This window comes from Calonectris borealis, chromosome 1 (genome assembly GCF_964195595.1).
Source record: "Calonectris borealis chromosome 1, bCalBor7.hap1.2, whole genome shotgun sequence".
Taxonomy (NCBI): Eukaryota; Metazoa; Chordata; class Aves; order Procellariiformes; family Procellariidae; genus Calonectris; species Calonectris borealis.
This window is the reverse complement of record NC_134312.1, coordinates 186,952,656-186,976,297: the sequence shown is the minus strand read 5'-3', so window position 1 is coordinate 186,976,297 and position 23,642 is coordinate 186,952,656. Positions and strand designations below refer to the sequence as shown.

At 41.2% G+C, this 23,642-nt stretch overlaps 1 long non-coding RNA gene across 1 annotated transcript; it reads left to right on the top strand.

Moving 5' to 3' along the window:
• The first annotated feature begins 43 nt into the window (after window positions 1-43).
• On the top strand, window positions 44-21,213 carry LOC142077292 (uncharacterized). Its single transcript, XR_012671694.1, has 3 exons — window positions 44-384; window positions 6,134-14,142; window positions 15,426-21,213. It is a non-coding gene; the product is annotated as an uncharacterized LOC142077292 (long non-coding RNA).
• The last annotated feature ends 2,429 nt before the right edge of the window (window positions 21,214-23,642 follow it).

The window sequence follows — 23,642 nt, the reverse complement described above, 5'->3', positions numbered from 1 at the left end:
AACATGGTTACATGAGTGGGGAAAACTACTGCAAGGTTAGCTTTAGTTTCTTCCTTTTCTTTGTCCCTCTAGTCTAATGGAATTTAATTTATATCTCCCTGTTTCTGCAGACAACAACATTTTAATGCTTTCCAAAAGTCAGATGCATGACCAAGGTATTTCTAATGGAAAAGAAGGGTCCACAGTACACGTTAGATAAACCATGCAGACAAGAAAAAGTATTTATCATCTGCGGCATTTACAAGTACATCTTAGGCAAAGTTAAAGGTTTCCTGAGCAGTTTTTTTCAGCATGCAGGCATGCCACGGTGTTTTTCCATCACCCTTGCAATATGGAAACTTCATAATGGATCACCTGAAGTTTTCTTTTGAACCATGGACGTTGGTATGTTTGGTTTCCCCTCTGGGACTCTCTGCAGTTGCCCTTGGCTCTCTTTGCCTCAAAGGATTACTCAAATCTCTCATACTACTAGCTAGCTGATGTTAATAGGAAATGCCAGAGATCTTGGTAATGCTTTGTGGTTTAGCCTTTTTTTAAGTATCTGACACTGGGAAAATTCCTCAGGAAGGCTTTTGCATACCTACACAATGGGACTGTATTGCAAGTGGTACTTCGCTGTGCTATCCGACTGCTGCTTTCAAAATTAAATTCACATCTCCCTCCAAGAACTCCCTCACCCAGCCTCCTTTCGTAGATACCAGGGCTGGGGCTAAATGTCTGCAGAATGGGATATATGTACATACATGCACATATATTTTAAAGGAAGTGTCTTTGCTTTAATCAGATCCTTGTATTGTACTCTAATCAGACTAAGACTTGTAGGTGATCTTTTTGAAGTAGTGAACCTGCAGCCTCTCCACACGTGACGTATGATACCCCTAGACCCTACTGACATAGGCTGAGTGGGAGGGGAAGTCACCATGGTCACCGACAAGTTAAAATTCAGTTTGATCATGTTACTGTGTTTCTATATCCAAAGAAAAAGAAGAACTTTTTATTAACTTCCTACTTTCACATTCAGGAACAGTGATGGCAAGTCACCTTGAGTAACCTCTTCCATTAAGCTTGTCTACTTTCTTTTGGCTGTCTTCAAAGATGAAACTTGATCACAATCTTCAAAGTGCTTCCCCTTATCCAGCATTTCAATCTCTTATTTGAAATGCTCTCTACAAACTATTTCAGACACTAACTATTCCAGCCCTTTTTAATGGCAAAGTATCTGAATTTTTCCTCTCCTATCTTTCTGAACAGAACAAACAAATCTATATGAACAGTGGGCCAGGAAGTGTCTTTGAGAGCCATGGCCTGCAATGGAGATGATAAGAAGTTGCATGCATCCACGAATTGATGTTAGCAGGGTGTCTGGGAAATGCTGTTCTTATCCTGTTGGAAAGCTTCCAGTATCTCAGAATTACCACCTCCCCACATACACATCCTGCCAAAACTTTAAGCTTGAAAGCAAAGGGATGTTATGACATCTCTTTAAAGGGGTTATAATGAAATTAACTGGAGATTGGGAAAATGGCTTCATGTCTGTCAAGTTAGGAACTGATAGTTGGGTGTGTTTGCTATCTACCTGTTAGAATAAACCTTTGATAAAGGTTTTCAAATACAACTAGGTCTCTCTAGTTATAATGTACACTGACCAAATTAATTATCTACTATGCGATGGCATAAAACCAGGTTTTATTACTATGTAACAGTAAATGGACGTTCATTTTTTTGTTTTGAAAATTGTTGTTGTCTCAGAAAATCTGCATTGATGATCTCCTTGATACTTCAGAAATAAACCTTCCAACAGGGAGTGGTATGGGGCTGGAAGTTACAAGAGGAAATCCCCTTGCTTTTTCATTGCTGAGACAAATTCATTTTAACAAACTGACTAAACCATTATGATCAGCTATTCTGAATTCTGATATAACCTGACAGCAAGATTCCTATGTTTAGTTTTTATGGTCTGCCTAAATCAGAAACTACCTCCCTGTGAAGAAATGAGATGTTTGTTTAAGGACTTACAAGATTGATTCTCCATTATGTACCTAAAAGTTGTTCCAATGGTTTAATTATCCCTGCTTTTAAAAATACCTGCCTGACTCCCAGTTCAAACTTGCCATGTTTCAGGTATCTATTACTGAATTTTCTTAACCACTTACCTGGTAAATTAAAGAGTTTTCTGCTCTTGGGACTCTTATTTTTTTCAATGTGCATATTTGGACAGCTTTATTCAATTTGCAGTCCTTGTTCAGCTTTTATTCTTAAAACTATCCCAGATTTACAGAAAGCCTGAGATGCGATAGGATTTGGTATAAGTGTATCTTCTTTTTGGTGTGTGCCCCACTACACAGACACTGAGGCAGAATATTATTAGCTACTAGATAGGGAGCTAATCCATCGCTTACACTTTATGGTACTCATCCATGTTCAGTTCACGCCTCTGCTTCAAGAAATCCAAATCCGTGTCTCCTGTTTTGGAGAATATCTTAACCACCAGGCTCTTTAGGGTAGTTCTCAGCACCCAGGCTGTGATGGCTCTTCTGCTTTATGCAAAAGAATAGAAATTCATGTGAAGTGAGACAGCACATGGCTTTATCTAGCCCAAGAGCTAGATGTTGCTGCTGTGGCCCGTGCCATGACTCTGCTCCCCATCGTAGTCTTCCCTAAGGGCTCCTTCACATAGCGCACTCACTCCTTTACACTTTCAGGTATTTGTTTTCTCTAGTCCTGCTCCTGGAGTACAGACTCTCTGGCAGAAATCCTTTTTGCTCCCTCTGTTAAGTATTCCTCCTCCTTTCCCTTCAGGGGAAAGGTTAAATCCCTCTGCTTCACCAGCTGAATTCAATCAGGTGCCTGTAATCCATGGATTCTTCTTCGGCACTCGACTCCTTCAACAGATTCTTTCTCTGCTATATCTTATCAAAGAACAAATGGACAAAATACTATTGCTATTTGCTGCTTCAACTTAAATTTTTTCTTTTGCAATCATTTCTCTCTCCTTTCTGAGAGGCAGATGTGTTTTCCTGACTCCTCTCTATGTCCCCTGCTTATCCCATCCTTTCCCATCTTGATATGGGGCTGCATTAGGAAAAGCATTGCCAATGGGTCAAGGGATGTGATCCTTCCCTCTACTCAGCACTGGTGAGACAAATCTGGATTGCTGGGTCCAGTGCTCGGCTCCCCGGTACAAGAACAACATGGACATGCTGGAGTGAGTCCAGCAAAAGGCCAAGAAGATGATGAAGGGACTGGATCATCTTTGATATAAGGACAGACAGAGAGAGCTGGGACTATTCAGCCTGGAGAATATAAGACTCAGAGGGGTCTTGTTCATGTGGGTAAATTTTGAAAGAGGGGGAGTAAAGGATATGGAGCCAGGCTCTTTTTGGTGCCCAATGACAGGACAAGAGGCAATGGGCACAAGTTAAAATAGAGAAAATTCTGTCTAAACACACAACCCCCCTTTTTTTTACTGTGTGGGTGATCAGGTGCTGGCACAGGTTGCCCAGAGAGGCTGCTGAGTCCCCATCCTTGGAGATATTCAAAACCAAACTGGACAGTCCTGAGCAACCTGCTGTAGATGACCCTGCTCTGAGCAGGGAGATTGGACTAGGTGACCTCCAGAGGTGCCTGTCAACCTCACACATCCTGCGGTGATCTCCTAATCTGTCCATAGCTATTTTCAGCTTCTGCTACCACTCATTTCTTTCCTCAGCCCGCATTTTCCACTTTCAGCTCACAATCCAAGAAAGAGTTGTTATTTCATCCTGCAGACATAAACCAAAATTCTTGTGCCCCAATTAATTTTAACTGCTTCCAACCCTCTTTTTTTTTGAATTTTGTAGCTTGTTTACAGTAATTCTACACTTTTTAAATTATTTTTTTAAGAAGTAGTTTAAATCAGTATATCAAATTATTTCTTTTTGTCTAAATCTTGGAGTCGACCCTTTTTCTTCACCCTGCTTTCTTGTTAGCAACAGCCAGTCCTGGTTCTCTCGAGCTCTGCCCATGGTGGCTCTCCTCCAGCTCTCTGCTTGCTCCCTGGGGCAGCTCTGGATAGCTCTGCAGGACTCTGGACGTCAGCTTCGGTGCATCTGAGTTCTGAACGGCTCACTTCCCTCCCTCGCCTGTGGAGGAGGAACCTATAAGTGTCTCACGTTATCTGGAATAAACTTGCCCTGGCCTTAAAGGAGTCACCTCGGTCCCAGCAATCATGGGCAGGCATTCAGCAGATGCTGACACTGTTGGTAGAGGGGGAGCGTTCCCTGTGACTGGGGCTGGGTAGAAATGCAAGCTTGAAGATGAGAGAAAATTCACTTGAGCTCTTTCACTCTCATTAAAGGCTTTCCAAATTTCAAACCATCCTAGGGATCTCATCTGAACTCTCTCCAGTCTGCTCTCATTAAAAAAGCGGATTTTTTTCTTGCCAACATTAATTCATTTTTTATTCCACTTACATCCTGCATTCCCTGTTCCTAGGTGTTTGATCTTTGCACCTACCTCTTTAATTAAAAGAAGGCAAGCCCCAATTTTCCTGCTGTCTGGACCTCTCTCTAGAAGCTATCTTTATCTCTCATTCAGTTAGTGCCAACCACAGCCTTTACCACCAGTTTCTCTTGCCTTCCCTTCCAATCCATGAACTCCCCTGAACTACATTTGGATAAGAAAACCCTACTAGAAATGTTATTTTTGAAAGATCGTCCCCATTTAGTATTTTCTTTTAAAATCTCTCTAGTAAATTTTTAATTAGCTTACCTAGTCTTTGAAGTTTGAATAGTTCTTTTTTTAAAAATGAGAAATTCATATGGCCTTATATAACTCTGCTATTTTAACAAATGCACATTTTGTCAGACTAGTAATCACACCAAAAATGCAACTTATTTATCTTTGAAGTTTTATCCTTCATTAGACCATGTTGTCTGGTATTAATTATACTGTTCACCCTTAATTCTTTATTGAGATCCTATTTTGCCTTCCTGAGATTTTGCCCTGGGTGAGCATTAAATAGACAGACCTATAGTTACATTTTCAGCACATTATCCTTTGGAAATATTGAAATATTTGTTTCCTGTCTTCTCTATTCAATCCTTTGGACAGTCACCATATCTCAGAGGACTTACCCAGTATCCTACTTCGGAAACAGCAGTTTAAAAATCTCATCAGTCAATATGTCTACAGCCAATGGTCCAAGTTTTCTGCTTTGTTGATATTTAGTAACCCACTGCTTTACTAAAGGAATAAAAAATATATATTTCCCTATTCTAAACTGGAAATAGCCATCTGTCTGTTTCCCAAAAATAAATAAGAATTTATTTTCTTACCAGAAGTGAGGATTTTGCACTTTTGCCTCCTCTTTGGCACAGTGTTTGTTATTGAGCTAATCTGTGGGGGTGACAGAGTTTCTTTGCTGGTGCTCCTTGTCTTAGATACTTTGGTGTCTGCCTGGAGTGGGGTATTTCCCTGGAGGTAGGCACGTAGTAGCAGTAGCCCCCAAAATGACCCTGGCCTCTTAACAGGAGACATACTCCAGTGCCAGCGATTCCCAAACTCCTCTTGGGTTACAGATGTTCCTAGAAACTCTGTTTTCACAAGCCGTGGTACATAACTGGTGACCACTGGAGAAGCAGAGTATCTCATTTTTGTAAAATTTGATCCTCATAGCAGATAACTTTTAGTACCAACCCTCCATATTTACTCCACCAAGGAAAAGGTTAAGTCTTTGATTACAAAGGTGAAAACAAAGTTATAAGATCAAAATAACAAATGCAGTCTTGGTGTATCCCTGATACCAAAGCTCTCATCTAACTGTCACTTCAAAGCTTTGAGTAATACTATGGCCCAACAGCCAAGAGGAACAGCCAGGTCTACTCTTCATGACCATCCTCTCAGTTACAGCCAAAAGTTTTCTGGTTTGTTCAATTGCATTTGTTCAATGCAAAACCAGAAAAAAGCATTTCTCACCTTGAGAATCTACAATTTCCTCCTTAATGTGAAGTACCCTATGCCATTTCAGTTTTGCTCTGCTTTTGTGAAGAAAGTCTATTGCTATTGACTCTCTCTTTTTTTTTTTAAAAGAGGTTCAAAAGGCTTGTTGGAATGCTTGTATCTTGATTTCTATTTGTTCTGTTGATCTACACAGCTGAATTGCTTCCTCCTTCTTCATGGAGAGTCTGCAAAATAGATATTGTCCTGTTGTAGCCCATCTTGAAGGTCAGCAATTGCTAGCACAGCAAAGCAGAGACTAGAGCCTTCAATCCTAGAAATCGGACTACTTCTCTTTATTCACGTACCTGATCCAACCCCATTTAAATAAATCAAATGAACTAACTCGGACCTTTTACTGGAGGTTAAGGTAAGTGGATGTAACACAAAGCTGTAATACATGAGGAAGTTTCTTAGGTCAATTTCACCTATTTTGGCCATTTTCTTTTTAACCTGAAATAAAATGGCAAAAAAAACCCCAAAACCAACCAAACCCCCCCAACCCAAACCACAAAACCAAACCAAACCAAACCAAAATAAAACAAACTCTCTTTCTTTTTTTCTGATTTCCTCCGGAGGGAAGAAATGGTTGAATTTGATAGGCTGGAAATTTTTTTGGATTAGCCTTTATTTTACGTGCCTTTTCAGAAGTTCTGCAATACCTTATCACACTGGATCAATTCTGATGAATTCTCTGTTCTCTTGAACTTTTATGTTTTCTGTATGTGAGATCAAAACTCGAAGTGCCAATTACTTTACTCTTTAAATCAATGTCTCTCGTGGCTGTCCTTCAAAAAAAGACTGTATGAAGCAGTGATTCATTCTGCTTTCTCTGTTTAATCTGGGAAAATGCATTGCTTGCTTTTTGTACCCTGACAATTGTCTCCAGCAGAAGGCAATGGAAAAATATTGGAATTGAAATAGTTAAACTGATAGGAAAAAAACACAACTATAAAGATAAAATAATTTAATAAACAGATTCAATGTAATTATTGCCTTAGAAGTTGCAGCTCCTTTTAACTTCAAGTGGGACAGCCAGGACTTGCATTGCCTGCAGGTTAGGTCTTTGGTGTTGCAAAATGGACAGTTTTTAAGACTTGGGAGTGGGTATGTGGGCTCATGAACGAGTACTGAAAACAAATGCTACTGTTTTAGCATTTTGCAAAATCTATAATTCATAGAAGATATCTTTCTTACTGGTTCTATTTTCAATTTAACATAGGTAACGGTAATCTTTATAGCAGTCTTTTAATGTTGTGAGGCAGAATAAACTGAAAAGGAACGTGGAATGCAAATATGGAGGTGATATAAACAGACCACATATTAGGTTTGTAGTTTGCATGTAGAGAAGAGAAGCAAACACAAACTGTTTCTGCAGGAGCAGTTTATTTTCTGTTCCAAGGAGTGTCTTTACTGAGGGAAGGATTCAGTTTTCTGAACTGTCTGGAGAGCAGATCTATGGAGCCATCTGGCAGGAGATCTTTGACAGCTAAGATGAATCAGCCTCTGAGGACGTCTGTCTGTCTTTGCTTTCTATGGAGAGAACACAAATGATCACCACAGACTATGTTCCTAATTTTTGGGTGACGTGAATTCCAACTATAACAGCCTAAGCACCAAGAAAAGTGATTTACTTGCAGCTTATTCCCATAGTTGCAACTATATGGGTAGTCCTGGGGCCTTTTTAAAAAATTGCTTTCACAAATAAACATAAAGGTTACCACGAGCTTACAGTACTCCACACTTCAGTCTGTCAGTTATCACAAATCAGTCTTTAAGGCAAATATAGGGATCACAGTTTGAAATGGAGGCCTCAGTACTCATTGATATCTCTTAGCTGAAATTCTATGTTGATATTTGCGGCTGCAGAAGCTTAAGGCTTGTTGAAGGGTCAACTGAGATTAGAAGCCCGTTGTGTGAGCACACAGTGCTGTGCATTGCTGTTCGCTGAGAGGCCCTGACCCAAAAAGGCTTTGTTTAAACAGACAAGGCAAAGGGTAGGGAAAAAACGGGATATAATATATGAACAGAGTGATGGCTGGCAAACAACAAATTAATTCTCAGATAAATTTTTTAATTATTTAACTCTTCAGGAGTTCATTGGAGAGGATTAGCTGAACAAAGGAAATAAGGGAAGGTGAAGGGGAACCTGGGGTGGAAGGAGGGTGATTAGTGAGGGACAGAAGAGAGCAGGGGAAAGGCAGGAGCATGTAGCTGAAGTGAAGCGGTTGTGGAGACAGTGTGTGAGCAGCCAGCCAGCTTAAAAGCTTTTGTGGTCCCAGGAAAGTGGCATCTCCTTACAACTGCCTTCCGTCAAGTCCACAGGGCTTGAGGGGCAGAAAGAAATTACTCTGGGGACAAAATGCACAGAAAGGGCTCAGGGCATCATGGTTGTGCTAGAGGTGGAGAGGCATCACTCAGTAACTCTGGAGTGGGATTGCCAGGAGTGAGCTCTGACTGCGGCTAAGTGGCATCTTTCTATTTCTTCCCTTTCTATGGCCTGCAGAGGTGCCTCTGCAACATCCCAACTAGGAGGCACCTAGGCAGGGTCAGGCCTTGAGAAGATGATGTGCTATGACTTTATTGTTGCTAAAAAAGCTTTTCGTCCCTGAGCCACCTTGCTTCAATCTAGGCTGCTGTTTGTCAGGCATCTGTTTGAAGGGGACGACAACACCCAGAAATACCTAGTACCAGTACTGAGGTTTATGTCATTTGATACACTGTTTCATCCTAAAGTCAATATAGACCACACAGGCCTCTAAGATACCTTGAATCTGACAGCATTTTAAATAAATATGTATGGTCAGGTCATAAAGAGGGGTAAATCAGCATAGCCTCGGTGAAATTGGGTCCTTTAAACTGCATATGAATTACATATCTCGGTGCGAACAATCCTGAGCAGCTGAGTCTCATGCATTTTAAAGGAGCCGTGCAGCTGGCTCCGGGCAGGCTGGGGGGATTTGCAGACACCCCCTATGGCAGACTGGGCTGGCAACAGACTTAATCCTGGGAATCCTTTCAGCAAGCTGCAGCCTATTGCTACCGCACCTCCTTGCACCTCCTAAACACACCAGCTGTGCCTCCGCTGCGGGTGCCAAAGCAGCGCGGTCGTGCACATCAGTAAAGGAGATGTTGGAGATGCCCGGCAGGGTCAGCGAGGTGCCAAGCCACTGCCTGATCTCGGTTACAGCTAAAGCCCACAGATGAAGGCAGAACCAGCTCACTGTGTTTAATTGCAAGAGGACATTAACTGCAGAGCTGTGAGGTCAAATATTTGGCTATTATGTTCAAGCCTTCCACGTGTCGGGGAAAAAGGCCAGTAGTACTATGTGCTAATAGCTTCCAGTAGTGACGAGTTAGTCTTTTCCTTGGACACTTCCTTGCTAATGGATCTGTGAAGTGTTTTCATACTATAATGAGGTACAGTTAGCCTGTCAAAGGTGGTCCTCTGTGCCAAAGCCTATTCAAACGGTTCTACAAATATTTTGTTCAATTATTTCCCCAAGCTCCCAGCAAATGTTAATTATTCATCCACCAAAGGTTGCATTCCTCAAGTGTTAAGGGGCTTCTGTACTGATTATCCAGCAGTATCTCTTCTTCTGGTACCTGGCCTTGCATGTGTATGGATCAGACCCAACCTGTTCTGGGGTGCCCATGTCTGTCGCTAGGAATAGATCATGCTGGAATTTATTAATCCACTTTGCTCAGCTCTGCCACCCTGGTCGGCACTGCAGAATTAGTTGTGTTCACTCAGTTCTTCACTTCTTATTGAGTGATGATTTAACGGTTGGACTTGCTGATCTTAAAGGTCTTTTCCAACCTAAATGATTCTACGATTCTATGATTCTATGATTACATCTGAGCAGCGGGGACCGGTGAGTCATCAAAGGGTATAAATTCCAGGCTCTGTTTAAATGTTAAGAAGGTGGTAAATGCATGATATATGAACTGCTAAAATCTTCTACAGTTGGGAAAGCAGTATGCTATAAACAGGATTTATTTTCAATATATTAAAAATTTCTTGAGTATTCCGCTGCTAAATATCACAAGGGGCTGTATTCTTATTGTGCTATAATTAAAATGAATGTTTCAAAAATGCCTGCCCCCTGGCTGACAATAATGACAGTGGAAACAGGTGAGGAAAATAAAAGTTAATGAAACCGGACCAGAGCTAAGACATGTCACAAAACTGACTTTATTCCATATGTGCACAAGTTCCATTTAGAAATGTTTAATAGTAAGCTTATAACTATTATTACACCATAAATTAATCTTTGCTGACAGTGAATGGTTCATTACTGGTTACTTAGAGTCAGAGTTTAACACTGAGCATACAGCTTGCCAAAACCTTTCAGCTCAGGGACAACAATATTCAAAAGGTAACAGTGACAAATATCCCACAGATTTGTGGATGTCTTTGGATGCAGCTCTGTGATCTTTCGAGGGACACGCCGAGACAGCTTTCTGGTAGAAGTGCAGGCCTGGGTGCCCCACAGGGCTCCCCCATAGCGCAGGGGAGGCTGTGCAACCAAGTGTGCCTGTGGCATTGGCATCAAGTCTGTTGCCAGCCCGCTCTGCCATCGGGGTGGCTGGAAGGCATCCATATGTCTGGGAACCGAGCAAGTCAGGCAGCACCGTATGTTCCTGCCTGCTCTTTAAAAAAAAAAAAAGAAAAAACAAAAATAAATGTTGATTCGCTCTTTGGGCAGGAATTAGCTTTTAGTATTAATTCTTAGTTTGATTACTAGCAGAAGAAAAGGGCCTAGTTGTCTTTGTCGTGTGGCTCTGCAAAAATACAAGAACACAGCAGAATAAAGAATACTTAATCTAAGCTGGCACAAGGAGCAATTTTGTCTTAAAACTGTGAAAGAGAGGCACTGGATGTATGACCAAGGAAACCAAGAAAACATCTTCGTCTTGGAATAAAATGGTCATCTGGGAACAATACCAGAAGAGACATAAAAAATAATTTAAAAAAAAAAAAACAACCAAACTAAAAACTCCTTTGATTAGTTACATAATTAGGGTGAAACCACCTGAAATAATGAAATAATCAGATTCTTGTATTCTATGGTCTAAATAAAATGCTTATGAGAAACAAATGCACTTCTGTCGTGGTTTAACCTGGCAGGCAGCCAAATACCACGCAGCCGCTCACTCACTCCCCCCGCCCCCCCAGTGGGACGGGGAGAGAATCGGAAGGGTAAGAGTGAGAAAAACTCGTGGGTTGAGATAAAGACAGTTTAATAGAACAGAAAAAGGGAAAATAATAATGGTAATGATAAAATATACAAAATGAGTGATGCACAATGCAATTGCTCACCACCCGCGCTGACCGATAACCAAGTAGCGATCGGTACTTCCTGGATCACGCCTACCCTTCATATACTGAGCATGACGTCACATGGTATGGAATACCCCATTAGCCAGCTGGGCTGGCTGTCCTGATTATGTTCCCTCCCATCTTGTGTACCTAGCTCAGTCAGTAGGCACGGGAGCTGTCCTTGGACTAGGAGGGCACTTAGCAACAACTGAAAACATCAGTGTGTTATCAACATTCTCCTCATACTAAATCCAAAACACAGCACTAGGAAGAAATTTAACCCTATCCCAGCCGAAACCAGGACAACTTCCAACCTAATAATAGCATGAGAAGGAGATCAGGAAGAAGTATATTGAATTTATCAAGGAAGTCCTGGAAGGAAACAAAGAACTGAAAGTCATAAGAGAAGGTAAAGGAAAGGGAGAGGAGCCAACGTGAACAGCCAGATAGAGATGGAAATTAAGTGCCAGACAAGCCCTTAATAGCAAGATCTATGAGCAGGATTGAGGTGTGATGTACGGCTCAGAACTATTGCAAGTCTTTCTTCCACATCCCTGGGAGATAAAACTTCATTCCGAGGCCCATCTTTGGAAGAAGTCTTGTAAAAACGATTGCACTAAAAAGAAGTTGGTCAAAAAGCCTATATACTTTCACAAGGCATTTATCCATCTTGTTTTACTGACCCATAGCATCAACTAGCAAAAGTGTTTACTAAGTGCTGTGATATGGTTTTAAAATGCTATAGAAAGCTTTACAAACTGTACTGATTTCTATATGACTTACAGGAGGACAAAAGTTAAAGAATAAAGGAAGAAGGAAATACCTGGAAGAGATAGAACCAGCATTTATAATTCCAGAAAAGAACTGATACCCAAGTACAGTATGGAAAGTATATCACTAAGCTGGGACAATGAAGCAGAGGGATTTTTCTTTATGGAGAAAACTTAAATGTCCTCATCTACTTTTACTAGTGTGTCAATCCATATACCAACTGTATTGCAGAATAATAGGGAACAAGCTACAGAACTTACTAGTTTTAATGAATTGTGATGACATCCACAAATCCCAGTCCGATGACATGAATTATCCTCATTTCTTCCCTCCATAACAGAAATATATACGTAAGAAGAAGGGGATGGAGTTGCTTTGATATTGCCAAGTAAAGCAGCAGTGCAGGCAAGAGCGAGAACTATAAGGCATGAAATAGATAATATACCACCAGTAAAACAAATGACATGCCTTATCCTTATCATGCAAGAGAAAAAGGTAAAAGAAAAGAACTGACTGATTTGACATGACTCCAGCAGGGTGAAACTCAGCTTAAGACAATGATACTAAGCAGCAGTCCTAGATATGCTTTTTCTATAACGAGCCTGGGGAGCAGAGCTCTTAACTGGTAATTGCTTATTGCATGCATATTGTTCGGATTGTGGACAATATTTTACCTCAGCTAAATTCTTCCATGGAAACAGCAAACTGTCCCCCTGCCTGTCACTTGAAGAACTTTTTGTCATTGTGGGCATTTTTATTTTGTTATGCTGAGATTTATGATGGTTTCAGCAGAAAATGTAAATTTCAATTTTCTACTTCTCCAAAATCTTAATTTTCCATCTCTTTCTAACTAGTCCACAGATAGGATTCATCTGCTTCTAAAACCAAAATACATAGATTTGACGTAGTTACTCTTGGCTCCTTTTGGTGTAGTAAAAAAGGTATCTCTGTTGAGTGATGAATCTTATCCTAAGGTAAGTTTCTAATGTAGGTAATTTTAAATGATTTTTGGAGGCCCATCTTTCTGGCTACAGGAGGAGCCTCCTGGGATTAGCTCAGCTTTAGATGTCCACTATTGAATGGTGAAAGCAGGCTGACTTGGATCCCTTGAAAATCATGAGACCTTGATATTCCTCTGTGGGTTGTGGGTCAATGGAGCATGATGAAACTGCATCAGAAATCAGTGGGCAGCGCCTGGGAGTCCAGATGCTCCTAGTTCTATCAGGTCCTCTGCTTAGTGAGACCACACTGAAGACTCTAAATTGACATCTGTAAAGGTCAGATCAGACTGCAGGGAAACTGCCTTTGTGAAAACCAAGAATCCTGCCTGGGGCCGGTAACGGAATTGCTGGGAAAGAATTTCATACAGTAGCTAACAACAATGAAGACCAGCAAGGATATTGCTTGAGAAATTGTGTGCATTCAAATATGTACTTTTGTTAGGGTGGCTGGGATACAATGGCTCTATCATATTTAGCAAGGGATTTTGCTCAATAGGATCAGATTTGTACAGGAAAACTGTTGTTGCTGAGGTACCCAGGCACACACTATCCTTCTTTTCAGTGGTTTGACTATGGACTAACTCTGCAGATTGAAGGCCCATTAGTGATTGGAGCATGTTGGAGGTGCCACAGGAGTCCTTCCTATACTTTAGCTCATCTGGCAAGAACATGATCCAAGACTATTCTGAAATGTGAGCCCAAGTGTGGTGACTGGCACACTGAGGAGATTTGCTTCAAACATACAGTGCTGATCTGAATTAAAATACTGATGTATACCCAAAATTTCACTTCCATTGAAAATCTCAAGACCTTGAAGAAAATGTTCATGCAGAGTCAGAATAAAGAGCCAAAGCATTTTCTTCCCTTTACCCTTTCTACGGTATTTTATTTCAGAAATACTGGGAACAATTTGTTCTTCTTATTATGATGAATGAGCGCCCTGGATCTATGGGAGCAGAAAAGCAAGGTTTCTCTACCTACAGTGCACATAGGACTCCTTGGTTTGGGAACTCTTAAGGAATTGTTAAGCTTGCCTGGGAATGCGGTCAAGATGTCAGACAAGTCTCAGGTGTAAGTTTCATCACATGCAATAAGTCCCCACCATGTCCTTTTGAGTTTATTGAATCAGCGTTTTTTGACGTGTTGAAAATCATCAAATTATTTATTTAAATGCTGCTAGATATGAAGTCATCCCTCTGGAAATAAAGAACAGCGCCCAAACAGACTAGATGCAAAAAAGCAATAACTTTGAGAAGACCTTGGATATCTTCTTAGGTATCCTTGTCAGATAAACAACTAATCATTATCTCTAGTTGTTTACTTCTAACTCCTGGGGGGCTGGCTGCTTGTGGGGACACTAATGCATTTCGTGCATGTAGGTGTAGGAAGATGGTACTTCCTCTTTCTCTAGAATTGGGAAAAATGTCATGGATATCTAGTCTGATCCTGTTGTCACTGCTTTTGAGAAAATGATATTTAAAAACAAGTTAAACTTCAGAGAAAAAACACAATAGATACGAAGTTTGAAAAATGCATTTCAGCATAACAGGCTGAAGGTGTACCATCTTCATTGTTTGTTGAGAAGCTGAGGTGATGACTTGTTCAAATTCAACAAGCTGTATTGAAAGGAGAAAGTACAGGACAGCCATCTAGTTAAGTGTGGAAAACAACCAAGGACTGAACATTAAGAAAACTGGATAAAATCACATTGGGGACTAACTGTCAAGATCAAGAAAGGGATATCTGTGGGGAAAAAAATAAGGAGAAAGAGACAGGCACCAAATATTGCAAGAAGTTTTACCCTATTTCCGAGAGAATACCTTTGCGGGAAGATGTCTTCTCAGGAAAGTGACTTCTCTGTGTGTTTTTCCTCCAAAGTGCTAGCAGGTTTTAGGCTTTTTGCCTGTAAATCACTGTCTCAGAGTGATGCCTATTGGAGTAATGCTGTAGAAGCATTACAGACAAATCAGTAACATCTCCATCATTCCAAGTCATTAAGCAAAACTAGATGGCCTTCTAAAAAGATGCATTTCTGACTCCCCCAAGAGAGGCAAGTTTAGTCTTAACCTTTACAAAAAAAGGTAGTGTTAACAAATTCCTGTATTAGAGCTTTTACATATGGCAGTGCTAACTGGGAGGATTTGGGCTATGACTAATACATTTCCAGTTCTCATTGTGACCATCTACGAGAAATTATGACCCCACAGGTTGAAAAATGTAGCCCTACTTCAACTAAAAATGTATGGTCTTGGGGGGGGGGGGAGGGGGGCGTGTGTAAGCATGTTATTCAGTGTAATCCTATGGTCTTTGCTGGTATATAGGAACTCACGTAATCCTGTGTCCCTTAAAATTAGAAATTATTCCAGGAAACTGTATGGAGAACTGAGCCGTGTTTGCCACGTTTCTGGAGGAGTGTTAATGTGGAAAAGATAGTCATATGAATTGGAAAAGAACAGGTGAACTAAACCATAGCTACTCTTTGATCTGTGCGCCTTGCCTTCCTAATCCCTGCCTTCCTCTAACGTAACCATGGAAAGGAAATGCTGGGGTGATCCCAAATTCAGGTATTTTAATACATTCCCTGGGATGGGTTTATAGATTGGGGATACCTCTCCTTCTCCGCTGAAGTTAGGACAGGCCTATGCACCATGAACAGTGCAATAGAAATAATAAACAACATTAATAAACTCTGCAGACAGTCAGATATTGTACTGTTTTCAGCCTAGCTAAAATATATGGCACTCCTGCACTGGTACTGTACAAGTAAGTAACGTTAATGTGTGCAATCTCTATCTAAAAATTCATTAGGGTTTGAGTCTGAACTACCACATTTTCACATCCCAATACAAGGCTGAAAGACTTGGCAAGACAATTTTCTTTCTTCTTTTTTTTTTTTTTAAATTGAATTCCTTTCTCTTCCTCGCTTTGTGTGTGCGCAGACCGATCCCACCTGTTCTCCTCATGTCAGTAAATCCACCGACACAATGAGGCCACTTTCAAGAGAGCATTGCCTGCTCTGGGACTGCTGGCGCAAAAGCAAAGCAAATTTGACATCATTTCAATAATTTTATGGCATTACAGCTGCTTTCCTCCGTGCTGTTTTTGTGTCTCCGCAAGCTTGTATCTCCCTTCCTTGATCACCCTTGCTGGAGAGCTGACTGCCATCTAGTGATCCCTTTAACCACCTTGTTCCCTATTGTCGCTTTACAATACGCTTGTCTTACAGTTCCAATCTTTTAGTTTATAACCTGCCCTCTTTCTCTTTTTCCCTGGTGTTATGAGCAATATCAATTATAAAGCTTTGAAACACAGCCTACCAATCCCAGCAAAGGACAAACTAAATGTGATATTAAGTCATAATTTTAGCCCACATAATATTTTTCTCCTTCTGTATTTTATAGAAGGGATATTGGATTTCTGTGTTTCACTATAACCTTGCTGTCAAATAAAATCCTTCAGCAAGGGAGAAGGTTATTTAACCCACCAGCAATGAACCATTGATTATGGTTGAATGTATTTAGCACTTTAACATGCCCATCTACACTGGTACATGCTGTCCGCGCTTTTTGGCTGTTTCTCTAAGTGACTTGGTGCAGCTGCCTGTGTGTTGAGCGAGCAGGCAGAGCTCGACTGTTTCCAGCACCACGCCAAGAAAACCTGCTCGGAGCAAACCCTAATGACTCCATGCTGCAAAACGAAGTGTCCTCACTGCACAAGCCCTTAAATGTCAGCCATCCCCCAGCAGGTACTTCCCCCAGCAGCGACAAAATGAGACACTGTATATAGAAATGTGGTCCTTTTTCTGAGCTGTTTAGTCACCTAGTCCAAATTAGATGCAAACTATCCTTAATTCATTAACATCTGAGCAAGACTCAGAGGAGGTAAAGCACTTTCTAACTGCTGAGAATCATGATAATTAATTTCCGAGTCCAATCCAATTAAAAAAGAACTTCAAAGGGACTTTAAGCAGGGAAATCCGAGATGTAAGTTATTTGAAATATGAGATTTTAAACTCTCTTCCCATGCAGTCCTAGATATTCCCACTTAAGCAGTGAAGGTCTTCCTGTCTCTTTGTCTGTGTGTCTGTTTGGAAATGGATAGAGGAGGAGAAGGAGGATGACAAATTAAATATTTTACAGTGGCAGGCAAACAGTGTACTCTCCAGATTGACAGGTAACCAGTCTGCATTAAAAAAAAACAACAACCATGGTGAGACTAATGTTGAGCTGGCAAATTTTTCCATGCATCAGAATAGCAATCATATTAAAAAGACAGGTGCTCAAAACCTCTAGAGAAATCAATGTAATTTATTCAATGCATTCAGGGAATCCCAGACACATGTTGATCCTGGGAGAAGAGCTAAAAGCTTAATTTTTCAGTGAGCAGAGGAAGAAGGGACAATTTGTCTGAAGACCATGAGGACTCTAGGGAATGCAAATAGTATCAAGGCATTATGAATACATTTGCTACAGGCACAAGCGTTACTCACATCCTAGTACCAACCAGCCAAAGCTGCAATGCAATATACCTGGCATAGCCACACTGAGCATCCAGGTCAGCTTCATAGGTCTAGGACTGATGTAAACAACATAACTAGCTTTGAAAATGACTCAGGTGAGATCCATAATTTCTTTTCGCTTAGAGCAAATGACTTCCCAGAAGAATTGAAGAAGCAAGCATGGGCAGATACTAGGAAATTGTGCACCTAGGAGGGATTTTGCAAAGGACCTGGATTAATTTTCAGTCTCTGCCATTGCTTTCTTGATGATCAAAAGTAGTTGCTACTGTCTCCCTGCCTCAGTCTTCCCACCTGGAAAAGGGGATAATTGTGGCAATGTTTGTCAAGCATCTCAAGACCTATCAAGGTAAAACACTACTCAAAAAGAGTTTCCTGCAACAGAGCATACCCCAGGTATGTCTATAACAAGGTCAGTGCTGGGATTGCAGGTCAGGTCATCATCATGGCCCTAGCTCAGTTTCAAACTTCAAAACTCCTTCCTAAAAGCCAGGTGAACAGGTGAGCTGTATACCTCCTATTTTGCTAGCAGCACCTGGGCTGCTAGTTTGAGGCCAGTTTGTCTACAAAAGCTGAAGTCATGGGATTATGCTATGAAGAAGGCACCCTTTTGTGCCGGGCGTTTGCATTGCTGGCAGAAAGCCTTCACACCTGGCGATTTGCTGCTAAACATAGCAGCAAAGAGTGGAGATGTTTCAATCTGGCTGTAGCGGCAGGTGGCTTAGCAATAATTAGTCACATTCTTCTCTCTTCACAGAAATCAATTCATTTCCACATTATGTCTCTGTGTCTGTCTTATTGATTAGCGATACACAACCCAGAGAAGCTATTCCTGCTCAAAGGAAACTCTCAGCTAACGTGCAGGAAAATATGCCGTGAAAATTGACTACCCAAGCAACGTGCCCAAGCAAAACAGAAAGCGAAGTCCCCAGGAGATAGCCTGTCATGTCTGTGACCCTGTCCACTTGTAACGGGCTACAGCCAAACCGCAAACCTAAGTGCTGCAGGGATCTGCCCGAGGAAAGCGTTCACAGGGAAGTACGAGCCCCAGGAACCCAAAGGGTTATGTTCCCAGGAGCTGGGATCTCTTGCTTGTGAGGCTTCAGTTCACCCCGGTCAGAACTGAAGTGAGACCTTGTCCCAAGGCAACCTGAGAGACTGGTGCCGGTGTGTTTTTGAAAAAAAAACCCAAGTTGTCCTTGAGAGATGAAACCTGGCTCAGCAGATGTCATTAGTAACAGTGACTTCAGCAGGGGCAATACTTCACACAACAGCAGACAGTGTCACAGAGGACCATCCAACTTGCAGATTGAACTAATTAAAGGACGGCTACTCTGCCAGCTGGACAATCAATGTCTTTTGTACTATTAGGGAAACTAATCATTTGCTGGATACCTTTATGAAATAAAATAGCTTTCAAGGCCATTAGATTAAAAAAAGAACAAAAAAACCAACAAAACCCTTGATAGATGCAGAGAATATTTCCTGTTTTCCTGGGTTAATACAGCATCAGAATTTGAGAAGTCTTGAAAATGTTGGTTTCCACACGCTCGAATGAAGGAATTCATTCCTTCCAAACGATACCCAGTATTCCACTGGGCTGCTGAGAACGCACCAGGAATTGAATTGTAACATCAGTTGTTTCATGTTGCTTCCAGTGATGATGAAGACTTTTTTTCCTATTATAAGTGAAGATTTTGTAACTCACTTGTCTTATTTGGGCTATGAAAGGTTTGCTTTGAGATGTTTATTATTTACTCAATACTTAATTGCCGCGCTAGAATGCATTCACAGAAAAGCACATACCAATTTTTATTGGGTGGTTCTGTTTTTCTTTAAGAAGCAAACAAACAAAGTATTTCCTGTTGTATTTCAGTTATCTATTGATCCTTAGGCAAAAATAGAGCAAGAATTCAGAATAATATGACTGTGATATAATACACATACTGTTTTATTGTAGAATTGCTTTTGTCCATTTATGTTTCTGATTGGCTGCCTCAGCAGAAGGAAATTAAGCCATAAAGAATAAGTTGCTGTACATGATATTTCATTTCTGGAGGAATGGCAATGGAAATGCATGGGCTGGGGGCCCCCATACATCCATCTCCCTTGGTATCCAGAAGTGAAATGAAATGTCATATACAGCTGCCCTAGCCCTCCACAGTTTATTTCTCTGTAACATTTCAGTAAAACACAGTATTAAAAGGAAACCCAAAACCTCAACCAATGTTGCTTTGAATAGCTTCACTATGACTCTGTTTATTACACAGATGACAGCTCCCTACTTTATCTCTCCGGCCATTCCTTTTAAGTCTGTCTGACTATCATATCATTTCACCCAGCACCAAGTGGGCAACAGTGTGTATGTACTCTTATTGCTTAGAAACTGGTCTGAAAGGTTCCCCTAAGTCAGGGTGTATCTGAATAGTCCTGCTCCTGAATAGTCCTTGCATATGTGAGCAGGTGGCTAACTAACCACAGCACGACCGTGCTGTGAGAAATCAAATCTATTCTCTGATCAGCACTTCTGCTTTCTTTTACTTAATTTTCCCTTTTTTTGGTACAAGAACAACCAATTAGCAAGAGAGAGTAGAAAGAAAATAAGTCACTTAAAATACCCTGTAACATTAAACAGTACAGATTTAAAATGCAGTTTGATAACTAGCTCATTTATTCGTTTGCAGCCACCTTCGCTTTTTTCTGCAGTGAAAGAGAACATTTTCTTTTCATGGCCACTGGGATGCCAGCAGGGAGTTGACTTCAATGAAAGCTACATTTAGCTGTAAATTTAGGTGTGGTGCCAAACTGTCATGATTAAGGAATTATATTACGTTGGGTCTTGAAAGGTGAACGGAAATATTATTAAGAAAAAATGGCATTGCACTACATAGTGAGGTAAAACGTCCTCATGTGTATTGTTATGACATATGTATATGACGCTTCAGTCATTTTTTCCTAAGCATAAATTTTTCTCCCTTAATGGGTTCATTGCATTGCTGGTCCATTGCTGGTCCTCTGCATGGGGCCAGCCCAAAGACTCCTGTAGTCCCCAAGACTCCATCTCTTCTCCTCACAGGTACTGGACAGGATTGGCTGCGAGCTGTCCCGGTGGTTCCTGGGCGAGGGAATCAGCAGAATTCCTGATGACTGCTGAAGAGCAAAACCTGCTAATAGGAACAGGGGAAGACATTTTTTTTTCCCCTGAAGTTCATAAAAACAATTTTAAAGCATTTTTAATCTGAAAAACAGCTTCCCTTTTTTTCAGGAGAACATACATACATATATAGAAATACACATACAATCAAAAATTGCATTTGTTTTAAAAGAAACAAACAGAAATCCCCAGTCACATTTCAGGAATCTATTGAGGTTTTGTCAATATAAACTAAAAGTTCAAAATAATCTGAGTTTTAGTGTAGAAAGCTATTGTCTGTCAGAGATACTGATTGGATGGCTGAGCAGCAGTATATTAACCCATAAAGTATATGGCTTGATCTTCTGATTGGTTATAATAATTTATATTGTATCTAGTATATATGTGTAGTACATATGGAGTAGATTATTTTTATGTACGCCGTTTCAAATATTTATATATAAATTTATGTATACAAAACTATGATAATATATAACAGAAATAAACATGTATATAAAATATCTTCAAAGACATCTATGTGTTTAAACATACACACATGAATGTATCTATATATTGTGATATGATACATATGATATACGATATGATATATATAATGTCTATTGAAATGGAGGGAATCGGATAGTGTTGGTGCTACCATGTGCCCTTCACTCTGTCTTGATTATCCTGAATCCACAGTCTATTTTAGTGTCCTCATTATCCTTATTATTATCACTGCTGTACCTTTGCATACCCCTGACAATTCTAGAGTGAGATGCTGTAGGACTTTTATCATGGGCAGAAGAGTCTCAAGTTGCTGAATCTTTAGTTAATTTATTGCCAGCCAACACAAACACCCAGTAACTCATCTGGGTATTAAGAAAAAGAAGAAAAATATTAGATTTTTAAAACTTACAGAAACATCCGTCTCCCCCCTTCCCCACCACATGGTCTCCTACAGCCACAGTCCCTCTAGATGTTACTGCCCCTGCAAGGGTTGCTCATGGTTGCAGTCCCTCAAGGGTGTCCTTGCCCTGGCATGGGTCACCCATGGCCACAGTCCTTGGCATCGATTGTCCTCTCACTCCCCAAGAGTGTGTCTCCAGCCCTAGCCACTGCTGGTTTCTTTCTTAGATTCGTTTGAGCAAGGGCACAGTTTTTCACTGACTGGGTAATGGTGGAGATTTGTCACGCGATAGTTTCTCCATCATCGTTTTCATGTGTCTCAGGGCAGACTGCAGCTGATTTCAGCAGGCACACAGTGGCCCATGACCTTCCCCAGCACAGGCCCCTAGGACAGCCTGCAGGTATGATCCTAGCAAACTCCACCCATCGCCCCTTAAAAACAGATATTTAAAGATAATGTTCAGACTGTTACAAGTTAACCTGTACAATCAGCCTGAACAACTGTCATTGCTCCAGTCCCAAGCTTCCCCCAGCCCAGGCCGTGTGCCGAGCATGTGGGCTGAGGCACCGTGATGTGTACTTGGCTGTGAGGAGACCGGTGCACAGCCTGGTTTCTGCGATGCACAAAAAGTAGGGCAATGGCTGAGGTTTTCCTATGGGATCAAAGTATTAACCTTAAATCTTCAATTATTCAGTAGGCAGGAAACTATCAAGCAATTTCCTTTTCAGGTTGGCAGTGAATGCACTGAAGTGAAAGGAGAGCAGGAGTCCGTATCACCATGGGCCCAGCACCCATGAGGAGTGGGAAGGGTGTTGGCGATGTCAATAAGAGAACAAATGTAGGAAACGTTGCCCGTGGGTCATGGCATAGCTACTGCCCGTGAAGATGTAGGTCAGTAGACCTCACCAGGGTCTATTGCAGGCCAGTGCAGCCCCTGACCTCACTACAAAACTGAAGGGAATCAGGCAGAGCGGAGCACTGGGGACTGGATGGAGAGGACCTTTTGATCCACACTGCACAACACATATGCGAGATGTCTTGAATGAAGGATGAATCAGTGCTTTGAATAGTATACAATCTGCTCCAGCAGATTTTTGTTTCTGTGGGTGCTAACCCAGAAGTTCATGTAGGCTAAGCTCCTACATCGCTACCCTTGCCATGGCTACCAAAGCTTCTTATTAGAGATTCGAGTGAGTTTGCTCCTCTGCCACAATAACATATTCTGTTTGTGAAATGAACTGAGTTTCTTGCCTGCAAATGCCAGACTCCTGAACTACTCATGGAGGGTGAAGCAGGTATGCACAGCTCCTTAAGGAACAAAGGAAAATGGAAAAAGAATGTGCTGAGCTGACATTTTCTGAGGTTTCTGAGGTTTTCTGTTGACACAGGGTAGGAACCTGCACTGTGTTCAAGCCAGGGTCTCCCTGCAGCTGCCCACTGGAGGAGAAGGTAATGAACTGGGCTCTTCAGGGCTTTAGCCATCAAGTTGTTTTTAAATTTTTCCTGCTGAAAATGCTCCTTTCGGATCCTAGGTCCTATCTGAGTATGCTCCCGATAGTCTCCACAGCTCAAAAGAATAGAAAACAGCTATGATCTCTGGTGTGTCCTGTAAAAGTAATCAAGGTTATGTTTAGTAAGTACCTGTCTATCTCATGACAGCAGGAATAACTGCGTGGATGCACTAAGCAACATCCTTTCTTGCACATACCCAGCCTATCCTTTACACGATAATAATGTCTTCTGCCATCACGTCTTTGAAAACTGGCTAGTCCTGGATAAGGGTGATTCCTCTGCCTTCACCCTGCTTCATGCTTCTTTTGACTGCGTGGGTCCTGCCCTCTGATATACACAAAGGAGCCATTTGCAAGCAACGTACACTTTGAGGTGCTTTGTCCAATTTACGGGAAAAGTCCTGGGAAGCCTTCAGGCCATGGCATGTTAATGACATGGCTCTTAGGAGCACTTGGCAATGGCTTCTTCATCATCTTTTCTGATGGCTGGTGATCAGACTGTGCACC